General features: G+C 37.6%; 1 protein-coding gene across 1 annotated transcript in view; it reads left to right on the top strand.

The window, feature by feature from the left end:
* The first annotated feature begins 1142 nt into the window (after window positions 1-1142).
* Window positions 1143-19057, top strand: part of slc8a1b (solute carrier family 8 member 1b) — a 181263-nt gene continuing 163348 nt past the window's right edge. Inside the window, exons 1-2 of the mRNA XM_079362486.1 lie at window positions 1143-1156; window positions 1385-1463. The gene's annotated coding sequence lies outside the window, so the exon portion shown is untranslated. The remainder of the gene's footprint in view (window positions 1157-1384; window positions 1464-19057) is intronic.

Genomic DNA, 19057 nt, shown 5'->3' with positions numbered 1-19057 from the left:
TCACAAACACGTTTTACATTTATTTATCTTCACAAAGTTTCATCATTTAGATTCTTATCAATCATTTTCAGTTTTCCTGACATAAATATCTTTGTTTATAAAATACAGAGTTCATTGTCTAAATACAGGCTAGGCTAAGTCAAAACTGTATAATAATCATAACAAATAATAAACTGACAATTCAAAATGAAATCTTTTAGTCAGTAGAAATTGTTCTTTTGGTTTGAAACAGACTCCAGGTTGTTCTTCAGGTGTTTGTTATTAGGTAAAGAGACTAAACACTGTAACTCTGTATGTGTTTGATTAGAAATAATACAGTGCTTGTTTGTATGGACATAAACAGCTGTTAGTCTGACTGACAGCTGAACGTGATCAGCTGATTTCATCGGTCTTCAGCTCGGTCCATCAGCTGATTTGCTCGGTCCTCTCTCCTCGGCTTTGTTTCCTCCGTGCATCTTAATGGTGGTGTGATGACTGATGTTCTCCTGGAAAATGTGGGTAACATGTCAGCATCTCAGAATCAGGTGACTATATTGGCTGCTTAAGGGGTTTGTCACTGATCATGGGTTGAAAAACAGGGAGGCCTCCTTGTTTTTAGTTCTGATTTCCTGTCTTGTTTTAGTTCCCTGATGTTTCCCTGTGTTTCCTAGTTTAGTGTTTAGTGTTTCTTCGTTCAGTCTTAAGTGTTTTCTGATTTATATTATAGTTCTAGGCTTCAGTGTTTTCTCTGTTACTTTGTATCCTTGTGTCCTTCTACGTTGTCTGTACTATGGTTTCCTGTTTTACCTGTGTTTTAAGGTTTCTAGTTTGGTGTTCAGTGTTTCTTAGTTCAGTCTTAAATGTTTCCTGTTTTATTTTATAACATCTTTTTTAGGTTGTATTTCAATTTGTTGTTGTCCTCGGTCTTTTTGGTCTTGTGTTATTTGCTCCTTGGGTGTTTCAAGCATGTCTGATTGCCTTGATTGTCCTCACCTGTGTAACCAGTCTCACCTGTGTTTGATTACCTTTGTCTATTTAGTCTCTGTTTTTCTTCCCCTCTGTGTAAGTTCATTGTGTGTGTCTTTGGTAGACTGTAATCTGTCATTTGTGTCCCTCTGCTCCTGGATTTACTGGGTTTTCTCCTCGTGGCTTTTTTGTTTTTGGATTTATTATTTGAGTGAGTTTTGTTTTTGCCTTTTGTTTTGTTTTTTACCTGCAATTGGTCCTCCTCCCTGTTTTTTAAACCTGTGATCTGTGGCAGGGTTCTCTTTTCTTTGGTTGAAATCCTCATGTTTTTGTTAAACCTATATGTTCATAGATTTAAAAAAAGGGTTCTAGTGCAGATTAAACCCTCCCTGTCCAGTTAGCTATTGTGCTGTTGATCCATTTTGGCATTTCTCTGCAGGCGTTCATAGGGCCAGCTGTCACTGACAAACAAGGACCCTTCAGCTACAATATCCTGAAGAGATAAGAGACCAAAAAAGGTTTGTTCACAGTCTTCTCTCTCTGTCTGTCTCTCTTTCTCTCAGGCGTTCTTTTGGTGTGTCTCCATTCAAGGTCACTGCTGTTTGCAATCTGTAGTTCTGTTGTATTCTCAAATCAAACGACAAACATTTGAATCACAAAACCAAACTTTTGAGTACAGGTGATGGTTTTTGTTCATTTCAAAGATACATTTGAAACAAAAAAAAAAGCAATGAAGTCTGGAAGTTGGCTGGATACTGATCGAAAATATGAAGTTCAACTGGAAAATCACACATTTTTATTCAGGAACAAATGCATAGTCAACCCTGATACTATTCAACCAACTTAATTGAAAAGCCATTTTCTCTCCAGCATTTTTTTAAAGATGTGAAGCCACACGTTCATCACTTTTTGCTCATAAACTAGGGATTAGGGATTCATGTCATGTCAAGGAAATTTGGATTTTTTTCTTTTTCTGTAAAACAAAACAATACATATTCTGTGATAAAGGTCTCTGGAGAAGATCACAGATGGAATCCGACCTCCGTTAAAAAGTGAGACAGATCACAGAAGCCTCTATACTTTGCTTGAATGGACCCAAGTGAGCAGGTTCCATGATGACCAGAACAAATTGCAGTGGAGTAAATCATGCATGGAGGCTGTGGTCCTCCAGGCAGGCATTTCGGGTTTGAATCTGACTTCTGGCTCCTCTCCTGCATGCCATTACCCACACTATCTCTCCCTGATTTCCAGCTGTTTCCATTGCCTTGTCAGTGAATCTCTAAAATAAATGCAAGATAAAATGAATAAAGAAGAGAAAGTGGAAACATTCTCATGAGCTGTCCCCATATCTAGTATTATCAGTGTGGTTTATAAGATGGTGATATAGAGCTGCAAGACAGACATTATCTTACGAGTGTATCACAGAAGAGATGAGAGGAACTCCTCATTTAAGATGGTGCGCCAGGGGGAGAAAACAACACTGTCATTAAGGAGGGCCTTCAAGTGTGGTAGAGATGAAAATGGCCGCATTCTTCATACGTCTTTCTATCATTCCACTTCCTAGAATATTTCTCTTGCATGAGCACAGAGCTTGAATCTGCTTAAAGAGGTCCTTCGCCTCTCTGCTCCAACCTGTGTACCTTGTTTCTTTTAATTCAGCTTCATGGTTTACAGAAAAAGGAATGGGTTATAAGAAGGGCTTGATGATTTTTTTTTTCTCCAGACAAGCAAGGTGGTTGATTGGATATAATTACTATTTCCAACAAAAACAAAGAGGGTTTATTATCATTCATCAGCTTGTCCACTTCGTGATTTACTTCCTAATCCATTCATTAGTACCCATTTAACCTGTTCTTATTCTAATCTGTTCCTTTTATCACCTTTCCATTTCCTGTTCCTGATGTAAAACCGACGGCATGTCCAAGTACCTGCTATTAATCAATGCAGAATATGGGTTCCAAGTAAAGTGTGCGGCACCAATGGGTGTTAAGTCTACTCATCATGCATTGGTGTGTTTTGAGTAACAGTAGTCACACAAATCGGAGTTTCAGATCTCATTCTCTTGAGAAGCAAGGTGCACTTGATAATATTTACACAGTGGATTTTCAAATACAAAGTAGACTAGGCTTGAGCTGGCTCATGTGAATTCTGTCCTTCCATTATACCACTGTACAGAGAGGGGGCGTTTTGCTCGCATTTTTCATTTGGCACTATCATCAGAAAGCTCTTGTCCTGAAAGCCTAAAGCTATATGTTCATTACCAATGTGGCATATTATTGTATTCCATATTTTTAAATGGCTCTTTCTTCTTGCTGTACAGTATCACACGGCACCTTGTAGTTATACTTGTCCCCGACCCAGCACCTGTTGAGTGTTGAATTATATATTGGATGTTGTAGTCACGGGTCTGTCTTTTTGCTCTCTTAGGAGGACATTAAACAAAATCAAAAAGGCCGCTTTAAGTTGTATCACCATGGAGTTGTGTTGTTTGTTTGGAATAGTAAAGAGAAGGCCTACATTTCTGGCAACTTTGCATGTCCAAAAAAATAACCAATTAGTGCAAAGCGAAAGACAACAGCAAGTATTCAGAAACATGGATTAACTCATTACATAATGACACGACTATGAAATGCACTCCACAGCTGTTACATCCAGCCCATTATTAAACAAACATGCCATGTTAGTGAAATGTAAGCATGTGCGTGCTGTTGCTTCAAGTATTCTGTTTGAAGCTTTTCTGAAGCTCCACTTCAGTTATCATGCATATTGTCATTTGAACATGTGTTCATTCAGTACTAGAGGAGGTACAGCAGAGATGTAAACACATATGGTTATTTTGTTTTGATGTGAACAAGTTCGCCAACAAATTGCATAGTGGTTTTACTGTCATTAATTACATGTATAGGCTGTTACAGATAGCTGTAATGGACACTATCATGCATGCAGGCACATATTAATTACTTTCAATATAGTGTGCTGTGTTTCACACACAAGTACATGTTTCATCTTTGTTTTGATGTCATGGTCACACATGCACACCCACACTCATACACATTTATAACAGGGAAAACAATGTATAAAACATGTCGATCTAAGGTATAATGAACAAGCATTCATTTAGGAATGATTCAGTACGGTTTTGGAACCAGCTGTTAATGATTTGGCTCCAAAATACTGGACAGTGCAATACACTTAAAAATGAGTAGCGATTTTCGAAAGGAGAAGGGGCCACTGATGTTATAAAACACATTTTGGCACAGCACTTTATGTTCTCAGACACCAAGAGTCACCTTCAGATTTTAGCAGTCTCCTCTTCAAAGTGAATTTACTTACAGTCTTAATGACTGATGTTCAAGCACTGAGCAATCCAACTGTGAGCCGCTTGTTAAAGAAGAAAATAAAAGTAGAGAGAGAGAAAATGAAAGAACATTTAATATAAATGGACGGTAGACTTTTTCTGCATTTGGGCCTGCTGCACCCATTAGGTTTATAATGATAGATCGCCATATGCGATCATTTTCACGTCAAGTAGACATATTAGAAAATCAAAAACAATGTAAAAAAAAACCTGACATTAGGACAAAATAAGAGATTAAAATATGAAATATTAAAATATGAGATATATATACAGACATACTAGACACGCACCATGTTGACAAGCTGAGCCTGTCATTTAATGGCTGATTTCAGTTTCTCACAGGACTTAAAGGAGACAAAAGCATGCACTCTATATTCATACAAAGGGCTGTGCATGAAAACAGTTTTTTTTAATTGACATATTTGCGCTCCTTTTTGTGACTGCTACGTAAACTCAAGAGGCATGCAGAGAGATCATGTCCTGATTTTTCAAATTTGTCAGACTGTTTTAAAACTAACATCCCACCTCTGTACCATCCCTCCCTCTCTGTGTGCATCTGATGAGAGGAGAACATCATTACTAGTCTTCTATCATCACCCCTTGTGGCATCCCACTGTGTGCATGGTGTGCGTGCGTGTCTCTTAGCTCGACGATACCAGAAATAAAAATTGTGTGCTGATGTTTGGGTAAGTGACGTTTACAAAAAAAAAAAGACTCTGGGAAAACATATACAAAGGGAGAGAACAAGAGGTGATTAGGTGATCCTGCCGCCTGGTAACAGTTACCATGTCAGCCATATGGATAGAAATTATTGGATGGATGCTGGCAGATTCCTGATGGGATTGGAGAAACCCTCCCTCTGGTTAGCTTTCTCTGCCTCCCTGTTTCTCCCATCGGGGGAGTAAACATTATCCCCACCCCCCCAGGCGCTCCGGATAATGGGTAGTTGCCAAGGTCACCAACTCTCCTGTCCAATCACGATAAGTCTATGTAGCTTCTTCTTCTTGATTCTTGGTAATTTGACCTGGATGTTGTTCAGGGCAGCAAACGCACACTAGCTGTAGGGATCTCTCCAGTGACATAAAAAGTCAGGGTTTGAATTGAAGCTGTTTTTTTTTTTTTTGTGAATCTTGAAGTCTTGTCGTTGATCCTCGGCTGCTGTGTGTACTATCCATTCAGGCAATTGCAGGCTGCTATTTAGCAGTTACACACACACTCACTCACTCACTCACTCACTCACTCACTTACTTACTTACTTGCCGGAAAACAAAATCAGAAAGATCACCTTTCAGTACACACATTTGATGGTTATTTCACTAAACTAGGAGGTGTGTGTGTCTACTTTGTATTGTCAGCCCAGTGTGAGAGCTATTGACAACAGTAGATCAGATAAGTAATGTGCAGTCAATTGAAGGTCAATATCGTACCTAACAGATGCAGGACTCCATTGATGCAATTTAAATTCCACATTATGGTGACGCATACTGATCGAACTTGGCATGTTTCTTGACCATTATCAATATATCCTCACTTTAGCTCATCTAAAACTGACGTGTTGAAAAAGGTTGCTCGCGCATTGTTTTGATTGGTTAGGTTTAGGCATTGACAAATCATCTATCAAGGTCTATCATCATCTCATAGATAATGTATACCTCTGAAAATAAAAGTCTATTCATCTGTAACTCCAGTGAAGCCAGTGGTTAGCATTAAATGATGTCTATGCAAGACTGTCATGTGCCATCTATGATGCAGTTGTAAAAACCACCATTACTTGGTCTGTAACATTGTGGCAAGAGGGCCTGTTTATCTGTGAAATCTCAGCTCATGTAGTAGAGTATCAGATTTCACAGGCTCAATTCAGCAGTATGACTAGGAAAAAAAAGAAACTTTTTCTTTTTCTTTTGCAATTGAAGGATTTGTCCAAATAAAGTTATGATACAGATTTGCAGAATGTGAAAATGTTTTCTTTGTCAGGTCTTTTTTCAAGAGAGTTAAGAAAACAACAGTTAGAATGTAAATAATAATGACTGCAGACTAAAGGTCAGATTGTCAACTCACTATTTATATTCTGTATATACCTCTTGTTATTGTATTCGTGTTTATCTTATCTATTCTGTTTCTGTATGTCCTATTTCTCTGTATTGTTGCTGCCATGCCAGAATTTCTCCTCTGGGAATCAATGAAGTAATATCTTATAATGGATCATTAGCCTCACTTTGGGGCTACAAAGTAAAAGAAGATCACTTCCCAAACTGATCCAGACCCCCCACCCCATCCTGGATTCAGATTGAACATTTTTATGCAAAATCTGCAAATAAGGCACTGAAAAACTGGGGAAATTCCTTTTTATTGACAATTAGGAGGTCTATCCCATCATATTGGAGGGGGTAAGGCATCTTTGTATTTGTATGAGTTGACAGAGGAAGAGGCTTTGAAGATGCATTTATCGTTGGATTTTGTGTACCATGTCATTCAAACTTTGAGAATTCAAGGAGCCATGAATGTTAGAAGGCTCATGAATTTCCAAACGCTAATATATTGTGGTATGGCTTAGACAAAGGACAGGTTTAAGGAAAATATCTTGAAACCCTTTGAAAGTGTTTGTGATGTCCACAAGTTGTTTTTGTTTGTGCTGATATTTGATATCACATCTGTTTTGTCTCATGCAAAAGGTTACAAAGATTCCTCTATCTGCCCTCTAAGACTTGAACGTCTAACTTTGTGATCTTAATTTATGTATAAGATAAGAACAGGTATTATAGTAACGCTTCCCAATGGATTCCTGGGGTCAAAGGCAATGACCCGTCTTGTCCAATGTGACTGGTCGATAAGATTTCTTCAGACAGCATCTCAAGGTGAAATTGAAATGGTTGCAAAGAACCATGCAAAGAAAGTTAGAGAGCCATTGATAGAAATAGTTCAAATATGATTACAATTATTTAATAGATTAAAATTGAGAAACGAAACATTTCTCATTTCCTGAAGCCATTGTTGTCAGCAGTCTATAGTGTTTCTGTCCAATCAAATAATGCTAAAGATGTTTTTAAACCAGTATTGATGTCAGGCAGATGTTGTCTTAATGATTAAACAAAGGTGAACAACCTGCATCTGCAGTGCCTATGGTTGAAATTGGCCTTTTATAAATCCTTTATCTCTCATTCCCTTTTGTATAACAGCCAATACAGCAGCATCATCGTAAAAATACCACAATGAAGTGCAAGAATAGAGACCATTAATTTGCTTTCTGTAATGTCTCTGTTGATTACATTCCTGTTCCCCCTCAAACCAAACCAAGTGGATAATCTTTTACACATGAGCGCTTTAATTTAATTGCATTATTTCAGCATCTCCCTCTTATGCTGTTGTATTAGAGGGGTATGATTGTAGTCATTCATTTTCTTGCTTCTTCTCCCAAGTGGGCAAAGCCTACATAATGATGACCTTGGAAGGGTGCACTTTGGTTCAATGGATTAGGGCTTGTTGCTTGTACAATTTGAGTATAACGATGGAGAGCATGTGTTGCTGTCTTCTGTCTTTTAAGCCATTGGTTTTCTGCCTTCAATCCAAACTCTCAGTTCAACCACATGGAGGGGAGGAATAGATAGCTGTATCAATAAAGGTTAGCACTCCTTGTATAATGCCATGATCTTTATTACTCAGAGATTTATTCAACACATTTCTGTGGATGTACAGTATATTTAGATAATCTGGCCAAAGGCTTTTTTCTTGACTGACAGATGTCAGTAAGCCTGCTAACTAACTAAAAGTCCACTTTTAAACTGGATTAACATAACACACAAGGACCTTGATGGAATAAAAGGATCAAATGTTGAATATAAAAAAAAAGACGGGCATCTGATTGATTGATTTCCTAGGTATAATATGCAGTAAAGCAAATCCTCCAGCAACTACAAAAGAGTTGAGCTCTGCCCAGAATAGCTGCAGGTTTATTAGCCTAAAGATCTTGTATTGATTAAAAATCCTGTTTGCCTTTTTTTTTTTTTTTTTTTACAAAGAAAAGCAAAAACCTTTGACTCCGGCTCCTCAGACTGAATGCATGACTCATCTAAAATGTGTTGGTCTTCAATAGCTGAAGAGGCACCTGTTTTAGTTTTAAGTGTTATTGTTCTTTTACCTCTACATGTATTTCTTTGTGAACATTTCATCACTTCATAAGCATGTACACATATGCATATGCATACATGCACAAATTACTAATCCAGCACACAGCCACATCCAGGAAAAGAGTTTGTTTCATCTAGTCAGACTAAAAATCATTAATTCAGAGAGGTTGAAAAGAAACATGATACCTGACAAGCAGTGTAGTTCAAAACGAATGAAGTCAATTCTCAAAACTCTCCTATCTTATGTCTCAGTGAGGAATGAAACACAGTCCCAGTGCTCTTATTTTCATCAGTGAGAACAGAAAAGGTAAAAGCAGCAAGAACTTAACTGCTGTTAAAGAATCAGATACAAAAACAGTAACCCAAATAGACTAATGCACTGATGTATAGAGTTGCCCTCTCTTTGACACCATTACATAACACACCTGCAGGATCAAAAAAGAAGCCAAATATCACACCCACAGGAACAAACACACACTCTCACACACACAAACGCACATGTACACTTAGGAGATTACTTTACTGTAGCACTGCAGGACAGCAAACCGTAGAAAGGGAGAACAAATGGTGCTGTTAGAAAAGTGCTTCTCCTTAATCACAGCCTCAAGCCATGTTTATGAAACCAGACACTCACAAACGAGCACACACAAATACACACACATCAAATGATTCTAAGGGAGCCAGATAAATGTCTGTTATTAAGTAAAGGTGTATGTCTTGTATCATTACCAAGTAGGTTGTCTGATGTGGGTTCAAGGGTTTAGACTTAAGCAAACAATCATATCACATTTTAGACTCAAGAGAAATATTGTGCATTGTACTGTAAAAGAAACTGAAGCAAAGCATGAGCACGGCCATGACAAATGTGAAAATGTGAAAAATTGTTAGAATAGCGAAGTAGATATGAACATCTCTGAAGGTTGAATGAACTTAGAATAGAATTGTGCATACTAATACCGCAATCGTTTGCCAAAACTATCTTCAGTATCTCAAGGTCTTTCTCTCAAAGACTATTGTGAGCCGTTCAGTTTGCTCTTGTTTTGCATCTGATTGTGGAGGTGAGAGCTCAGGGTCTCCAGTGCTCTGTGCTGATTCATTATCTCAACTTCAGAGGTAGTGAGAGCTTCTCCCTGTGTTTTCCCTAGCTGTCTGTATAAACACAAAACAAGAACTCTCTGTGTATTTGCTCTCCATTGCCAGTCTCTAAGAACATTAACGTGGGATGCTATAGGTAGTTTTGTGTTAACTGTTAAGGCTTCCTTGGCAACCTTTGCTTTTAGCTAAAGTGTTTTCTGGGTGCCCTGGACAATTAAGTTCAGAGTCGGCTGCTTGGCTGCATGATTCAGTTCATCATTTTCCGGGCATTATTTAGTATAGGAAACTTGTTTTGGCTCTATATAATAGTGCCATAATCATAATGCAGAATGCAAGTGCAGAATCATTTTTAACACTAGTAAAGACATTGTTGATTTTCTACAACATTGAACATGGTTATTAACTTCACAATAAGTATAATATCCACAAGTATTTCACTGGTTTAACTTCGAAAATGAAAAACTCATTGTTTGGATACAGTGCAGACTGAGACAGCCTTTGTTCATTTGAGATGTGAGAAAAAATTACCAGAGGTGTAGAGTGGATTTTAATAAGATTTGAATTTTCATGATTGTTTATGACAAACTCCTTTTGTTGTTTTATTTTTCTACTTTCTGAATTGGTATCAGCTTGTCTTGTGTCTAAATACTTTCAGTTACAATTTATTTTGTAATTTAGAATATTCACACTTTACAAATGGTGTTGTTATCACGACCAGACAAGAGACTCAAGCGCACGACTCAGGGTGAAAAGCAGAATCACAATCCGTTTATTGACAGGCAGGGTTCGGTACACGGTGATCAGTCAGTCCAAGCAAAAGTACAAGAACGGCAGGCAGAAATCAGGGTCAAAAACAAAACTGGTTCAGATCAGAAGGCTGGACAAAGAGTGCTGGTAAAGCTGCTATGAAGAGACAAGACGAACTGGCACAGAGTGAGGGGAAGGCAGACATTAAATACTGAACAGGGGGTGGAGTTAACAAGATGCAGGTGAGACACATCAGGTAATCAGCAGACTGGGAAACACTGGGGGAAGGGCATGCAGCCAACATGAAACAAGACACAGGGTAAGTAACACACAAGTAAAACACAAGCACAGGACATGATGCATGAGGGAAACAGAAATAAACAGAACACTTAACCCAGGGATGTGACAGTTGCATCATAACACTCTTTTATTATTTTTTTTCACATTTTATGTAACATATAATTATTTAATTAAAAATACTCTAGTGTACTTTGTGAAACTCCGATTCAATCAAAACAAAGTTTGAATGAGTGCTTATGCAGTGCAAGGCAAAGTTATTTTTGCGGAAGCCAAATTAGACAAGACCTCTAATCTGTGTACTTTGTGCTGAATGTTTCAATGGAAAAGTATGCTGCTGCTTCAAAAAGCAATGTAACATGGCTAATTTGTCTGTTACAGTTTCTGTTTTCACACAAACAGATGCAGATTACTGGGTTTCTAATATGCTGCCTCACTCTTTGGCTCTCTTGACCAATCTCTCTGTCTCACTCTCTGTGTTATTAATGTATGCTTCTTTTTTTTTCCATCGATGCAATCCCTCACTTACATGCACACCAGGCAAGTTCATGCAAGGAAGAGATTAAACAGGCATTCATTCATAAACTCATTCAGGATAGGTTAGGGTTAGTGGAGTCAGCAGTAAAGATTTGAACTTGCAGCTTTACCCAAAACTCCAAACTGAAACCATACTATGATTTTTTTTTTTTTTTTATGGTGGCCAAACTCTTTCCTTTGCAGAGTGTTAAGTTATCACAGTTTGGCAGTGACATTACTATATCTGACAGGTTAATTCTCTTATCTACCACCAATAGATGCCACTTTCATTTGGCCTCCTTGGGAATGTGACAAAAGCGAATTAGTTCAAGGCCACCGTAGATAGACAGCACATCTGCCACGGAACACCAAGAGGGCTGCTGTGAGAAAAGGAGAGGATTAAAGATGACAGCAACAGCATGAAAGAATCACTTAAATTGTTCAACAAAGTAAATATTATTATATCGCTGTGATGAAGTACAACAAAGGTGAGGCTATGGCTGCATACACCACAGTTTTTCTCTTTGTGTGATATGTAACCTTGATCTCAGTGGTAAATCTGATCCTCACTTAAAGACTTTCTGTCTGTTTCTGGATAATGAGGAAACTAAACTCTGAGTCTCACTGGAATATATACTATACACACACTTTAAACTCCCCACACAATACACACTCTTACACGGACATCTTCCTTTTTTTCTCAAGCCAAAATCCCTAACACACACTTACACAAGGACACCTCTGACAGACGCATCAAACTGCACAGCCTGATGTCTGTGCCTGTGATAATGAGGTACACCTTCTCTCTGTCATGTTCACTTATTTCTTATGTCACCCCACACCAGTCCCACACACTGTACCGAGTAGTGGCGTATGTATGTGTGTGTCCGGTGTGACTCCTCAAAGGTTTATGACCTCAAGGCAGAGAAAAAGTATGAAATATTGAAATGTCCTACTATTGGACAGTAAACTTTCAAGATTTAACACAATGTATTGTATAAAGAGACAAGTTTATAAAAGATTATCTTTTTACTTCTTTTTTTTAACCGTGTCCATCTTTGTTATCATGGCGAAGCAAAAAGCCTCCCACGCAACATGAAAATTTTTTCCGGGTTTGGTAGGGAAAAAAAAAACTGCCAGTCTATTTTGTAAAGTTCAATCTTCCAGGGTTTTTAAAAGGACTCAAACAGCTGCATGGTGCAGAGCTTGTTTGTGGACTCCTGCCTTTTTCTGGGTCTTCTTTCATGTGCCGTTAATAAGTTCGATACTAAGATACCGCTACTCGACATTACACACTTTGACGTGATATCTGGTTGATTTTGATATAATTTTAAAATATGGAAACAAATTAAGTACATTTGCAAACAATTCTATCAAATAATAACACAGTATTTCAAAATCAAATCAATAAAAATATGGAAGCCACCTTTTTGAATCTTTAATTTATCATGCGTTGCACTTAAAAAATGATGACGCGATGTTCCAGTTTTTGAACTGATTTCAGCAGATATGGAAGGGTGCTGCCAAGACCAAGATCGTATCAAGACCACTTTTTGAGGGTCTCAGAATCAAAAGCATTTTTACTTGGTCTTTTCACGGTCTTGCTACGATATCAGACTGGATGGACTGAATTTTAAATCAAGAACACGCCATTACTTGGAAAAAAATATGTACGATTGCAACCTTCCTGGCATTATGGGCTAGTTGAATAACATGATCGCTGCACACAAGATGGTGTGAGAAGAAGCGCAAACAAAGCACCTTTTGATAGTACAAATTTCTGTGAATACGTTCAGTTTGGTTACACTTTGTAGAGATGACTTTGCTGTTAGCAGACTACAATCTATTCTGAGAAGCTATGACCATATTTGAAGAGAAGCATGTCATTTGAGGTACTCCAAAAGCATTAATGTATGGCCTCAGTTGACAGTAGAATGAGGAATTGTTCAAATAGAGGTTTGACATTGAAAGAGTAAAGGTGATGTGATTCTCCAGACCATGTATAGAAATATCCAAAGTGGGAAGGAATTTATGACACCTGTTGTACTGTATATAATGGCTCCACACTGATCATTAAATTGTCTATCATTCAGCCTGCACAGAGTCTCAGTGTTGTCTGTTAGCTCAGAACCACGGCCGTGATATGCTGCGTTAATATTATCCAGTCTGTTGATAGATTCAGCTTTAGGGACATTTATATTATTCAACCCATCACCTTTCTTCCAGTCTTCATCCAAGTCCAAACACTTAATCAGTGCTTGTAAAAGCGCCTTATTACTGGGACTTACAGAACTATGTGCAACTCTGCATTGTGACAAGTATAGAGAAAGGAAGAGGATAAGAGAGCTACAGAGGAAATGAAAAGAAAGATTTGCAGGATAGGAAAAAAATAGAAAAATGGAAAACAAAGTATCCTATTAAAAGGAAGATAGAAAATAATGTGGGAGAAAAATGCATTAATATCCTTTCTGCAATATTTGTCTCTAAGAAAATGTAAATTCATAGAAGTTGACTTTAATTCAGCAAAGGAAACAATTATTCGTGCAATTCGTATTTCTTGCATTGTGTACAGATTGGAGATTCTGGTATATCCATTTACTTTTACTCTGTACCAAGTTTTATGATGGGCTGGTTGTTATACTGTATGTTACATATTCTGTCATTACAGGACTTATATTTTAAAGAACAGAAAATCATACACAGTTACTTTGAATCTCCCAGTTTGACTTTAGGTATTCTGCAGAGCTCTTTTAATTTTGAAAAGTTCAGTCCGTCTGTTCCATGCTGACTGACTGCTGACATTTTCTTGCGTCAGTACGTTAAGTGTTCTTTTAGATGGCTCAGCATCTTAAGCCCCCTACCAACTACATTTATGGGGAGGGGAGCTTCTTTTTTTTTTTTTTTTCAAACCCATGAAACACAGACTTTCACTGACTGTCACACTCTGCTGGTCCGGCTTGCTGGCTTGTTTTGCGGTCTGGCTGTTTGATTCTCTGGCTCGAAGACTTGTTTATATCCTACCTGCCATTTTCTTCTTCTTGCCTGTCTGCCATCTGTCCTCCCCAATGCTTTCTATTGAATGAAAAAGGACAAATAATATCAGTAAACATGCCAGTCTTGACAACTGTAATGCAGCCTATCTCTGCGCCTATGAAGAATAAGTCTCCAATTTTAGGATGTAATTGATCATACCTCAAAATATGCCACATATCTACTATAAATATCCAACAAAACCTGCAACTATGCATGGTAGAAAGTGGGCAATAGTTTTTTTTTTTTCAGATTTAATACATTGGGCTCTATTTTGATGGCGAAAAGCCCTCTTTTTTTGACTCCCTTTGTCGAGTGACCTCTAAACATAAGGACAGATTAACTTTACAGTCTTTACTTTTATTATAAACCTGATTTGCAAATTATCAGTTTTTTCATCGTTACATTTTTGGGAGTTTGTATTCCGATGGGCTAATCTAATGATCCATGTATGTTTGATTCATTTGGATTGGAAACCTGCCTGTTTGAATTCCAAAGGTTTCCAAACCATAGGATAATTTCTAAAATAGTTAATTTCTTTTATTGTATTTGCATGCACTACTCATTCTGTACTAGTCGCACAGCTAAGGCCTTTATAAAAAGGTTAGATGAAGATGAAGAGCTAAGGCTCCAGATATTAAACAAGAGGGTCACAGTGTCGTGATAACATTTCCTGCAGTTTTAGAACTCCATTTTCTGTGAACAAACAGTGTGTCAGCTGGTCATCCCTCCTCATCTCTCTGTGGTGTGACAGCCGGATCATGAAGAGTAATTGCGGCTCTTCTTACAAGTTCATACCAAACCTCTCCAGCAGACTGTCTCATCTGATATCATTCCTCTTTTGTAACTTAATGACATTCAGGACTTTGTCATTGGAGCTGCTCTGCCTAGCAAAATTAAGTGGTTGATGTCTTAATCCTGGGAAGATTAAAAAGGCTTATCAAGCAGTTGAAATTATGTAATGGTCAGATTTGGATAAGATACAAAGAGAGATTAATAACAATTCATTAAAAGAAAGGTCAGCCATGGTCAAAACATTTCATTTCAATGCAAAGAAGAGAAAAATAAACATTTGCCAGGGCTTTGTATAGTGCTCAGTGTAAACGTGTGTATGAATAAGAGAAAGGAGAAAAACTTTATTTCAGAGTCTCCCTATGCGCACTGATGCACTCAGTGACTCAACAGTGCTTTTTTGTTTGAAGTAGAAGAGACAGAAATGCCACAACATATCAACTGATTTATGAATGAGTTTGTGCTTTGAGACAACTCAAGTGCAACACATGCACACCGCCAAACAACATGAACATGAGCAGAGACCCAAGAACATGTACTATAGAAGTGAAGTGAGTGACTGCAAAACACAATGAAACTGGCAGACAGGCAGCTTCACACAAGCAAACACACAAATGCATGTGCATACATCCATATAATATTAGCTGAAGCTAGAGTTAGCATTGAAAAACTGACTTCCTACACTGAGAATGACATCAAAGAAAAATGGTGGTTATGTAAATAGTATCCATTGAGGTTTCTTTAAGGTGGCTACCAGCTGATTAGAAACATTCTATCATATTCACAAATGCCAAAATGTTCCTATCAATTATGTTGATGTTATGTTTATGTTACATTATTTGTGTAAATTAAGTTGCATCAGTGGAAGTAACAAAAACTCTCTTTGCTATTACTGCAGGACATTTTCTTCAAAGTATAACAGTAGGAGAAGCAAAGGTCTGGATTAAATAATTGTTTAAGTATTGTGTATTTAGCTACCTCAACTTCAGTGTCCTGACGTTGTGCATGTTGGATCACAGTCCCACTGTCATGGTTTTTTGGCACGTCTGAACATTGTTCACATTATGAGTGACATAATAAAGTGTCAATCTTTGGTTATGTCCAATACAATTTGCTACTGCATACTCAGGTGCTCATTGACGGGCACCTCTTAGGGCCAGTAATTGAATCATAGTTGTGTTTTTTTTTACTACTTACAATGTATTGCATGATGGTATGCAGTGCTTTAAGTTACAATTGGTACTACTGTTCACATTGCACTCAATAATATTAGTTCACTGTAAAATGTACATTATCTAACACTTAACGTACAATAAAACATTCCAGACTCACTGTAATTGTGAGTAGTGAGATGTTTGTGTCCTGCAGTATTGTGTTCAGCTTTCACCTTATTCCATTACAAACTGTGTTGTGTATTTTTACCTTTCTTTTTACTTGTTTATACCAGCCAATAATTACTTTTAGCCTCAGACTCTCAACTATTTGCCTGCCTTGCCCTTATTTTATTTTTCTTTCCTCTCTGGATTTATTTCCTCCTAACAAACCCTGCCTGGAATCATTGCCATAATAAACATCCCATTACTTTACCAGCCCTATGTTAAAGTTCATTAAGTCTGAGTCCATTACCTGCTAAACTTAACTTTTATAGCAGCCTTTATAACCTGGCACTGCTCACTGTCACTGCTAATTCCCTCATGCCAATGCCTTGCTGCAACTTACTTCATGACCAAGCTTCTATGTAAGATTATATTGTTTCATTTTGAGTTTTTTTGTCTTTCTTCAATCGAGAGAGGGAAAAAAACAAAAACAACCAACCCTAGTGCTCTATATGACACTTGTAAAAGTTATATACTCAGTATTTTTTCTCCATCTTCTCTTTCTGTTTCCTCTGAGACATTTGAGAAGAGAAAACACAAGATGCAACAGAGGAGCACAAGGAAGGTCATGGAGAGATTTTAAACCCAGCAGATGATCTTTATCTGTCAACAGGGATAAATTTACCATGATTTTCAGGCTCAGCCATGAAAAACAATACCTCGACTATAAAGCAGTACAACATCTGGGCTATTCTTAGTATGTGTTCACATGTACAGTCAGTTGGAATATTTATTTCTGTACCCATTCGTTTCTTCTTCTTTACTTTAGAAAAACTGTTACATTTCTGGGAACATCCAAGTATGTTGCTTTAAAGAAGCCTTATCAACAAAAAACGGGATGCACATTATCTGTAAATGTGCAAATCCTATTGAATGTTTGCATTTGCATCATTTTGTGATTACATTTTTGTAGAACTGAAAAGCCTTGTTTAGATTACAGATATGTGTCGCTTTTTATATGCAAAGCAGTTACCCGTCTTTTGTCTGCTTAAGTATAATTTGCTTGATTGTGCTCGATGTCCTTTGTCTCATTTTCTTCAATGACCTTGGTGCAGCACGTGTGCAAATTAATTCACACACATTCATTTACAGTATATGTATTTTCCAACTACGTTTCTCTTCCAATCCATGACATATTTAGCATATCATTTGAACAAGTATCCTATCAGCCTGAGGTCTGAAGCTAATTTATTTAAGCATGTCATTGTTCATGTTGTGATTAGACGTTCCCCATTCAGACCTCTTACTTTAAATAGCTTTTTGGCTCCACACATTTGCTGATATGCAAACCATACAGTGCAAGATCAGGAGTGCAAAATTGCGTTTTTGGACTTGAGAATGAAACTCACGCAACACTCAACTTATTGGTTCCCCAAACTGGGCTCTACCCCCCCTAAGGGGAGGCACCTTAAAATCTCAATATTATTCAACTTGTCTGGTTTGTTCAAACACAATTTACCTCTTTAAAACACATGTGATAATAGAGTTAGCCATACATCCACATTCAGATTTTAAGGAAAACAAATGAATGTTAATTTTTTTTTTTTGTCTGTGGGTCTTGGGGGCTTTTTTTTTTTTTTAAAGACCAGTAAGGCATATCTGAGAAAGAAGGTCTGGAACCAAAAGGCTCTGTCTGCTCTGAGGCTGTCAAATAGATTTGTACATAATTTGAGCTTAAATCTTGATTACTAGATTGTTTATAGAAAGGTTACTAAGAACAAGCACTTGTATGCCTATGGGGCTTTATCAATGAACATGATTATAATTGAGTCAATGTTAGGGTGCAATTCATCATATTTTGAATGGGTCCTTGGGCCACTCAGCGGGAGGGTTCAGAGGAAAAAAGAGTTGGGAAACAATGCCGTAGCAGTCAGATGTCGAAGTTTCTTTGGGCAAGAAACTGAACCCCAAATTGCTCCCACTGCTGCATCAGTGGCATATAAATGTTTATGAATAGAATTAGTTAATGCTGATGGACACTTCCATCAGTGTGTGAATGTGGTTTGGTTAAGTGTGACCAGTTGTGTCAAAACCATACATCTTCAAAACAACACATGGCAACTTCATATATACAGTACATGTATTATATATGTCACTTTGATGACCTCTGCTTTCACTGGAAATCTGTCTTTCTCATCTTTATTTTACACCTTGAGGGAAGGCCAAGAGAGTATGGTAGGGTCTGGTGTCTAAGCCCTGACTGTAACTGACTCTTTCCCAAATGGCAATCGTTTTGTTGTAATGATGCTTGAGTTCATCTTCAGTTCTTATCTTTTCTTTCTGTACCAGATGGCATATACACACTTGCTATTCTCATCTTTTTAATAGATCTTTGTTCCCCATTATATGGGATAATAGTATGTGTTTAATTTGATTTGTAGGGGTATAGTGTTCTGTAGAGAAATTGGGCTTTTTCTCCTGATTCAGTTGAGGCATTTAAGTTGATCATTATTGATTTTGTGTTTGATCACCTACTAGCCAGGATGGGAGCTAGGATTTTCTCCAACAAACCACCATGATAGCTAGGCTGCATACACCAGTCCTTGTGTCTCTGGTGAGGAGCGTGTTCGTAATTGGTGTGTCAAAAACAATGTATGTTCACTGCATTGCAAGACACATCAATTCAACCAATCAGGTTTAGCCAATGGTATGAATACAAATTGAATAGAAATATTGTAATTTATTAGCAATAAAATGAACAAAAGCATGTAAAAATAACAGATGGCATGTCCATTTGTAATGATTACTACATTTTGACATTGTCAGCCATCACCTCT

This window comes from Symphodus melops (assembly GCF_947650265.1).
Source record: "Symphodus melops genome assembly, chromosome: 15".
Classification (NCBI taxonomy): Eukaryota; Metazoa; Chordata; class Actinopteri; order Labriformes; family Labridae; genus Symphodus; species Symphodus melops.
Note: the sequence above shows the minus strand (reverse complement) of the source record. Positions and strands in the feature narration are given on the sequence as shown.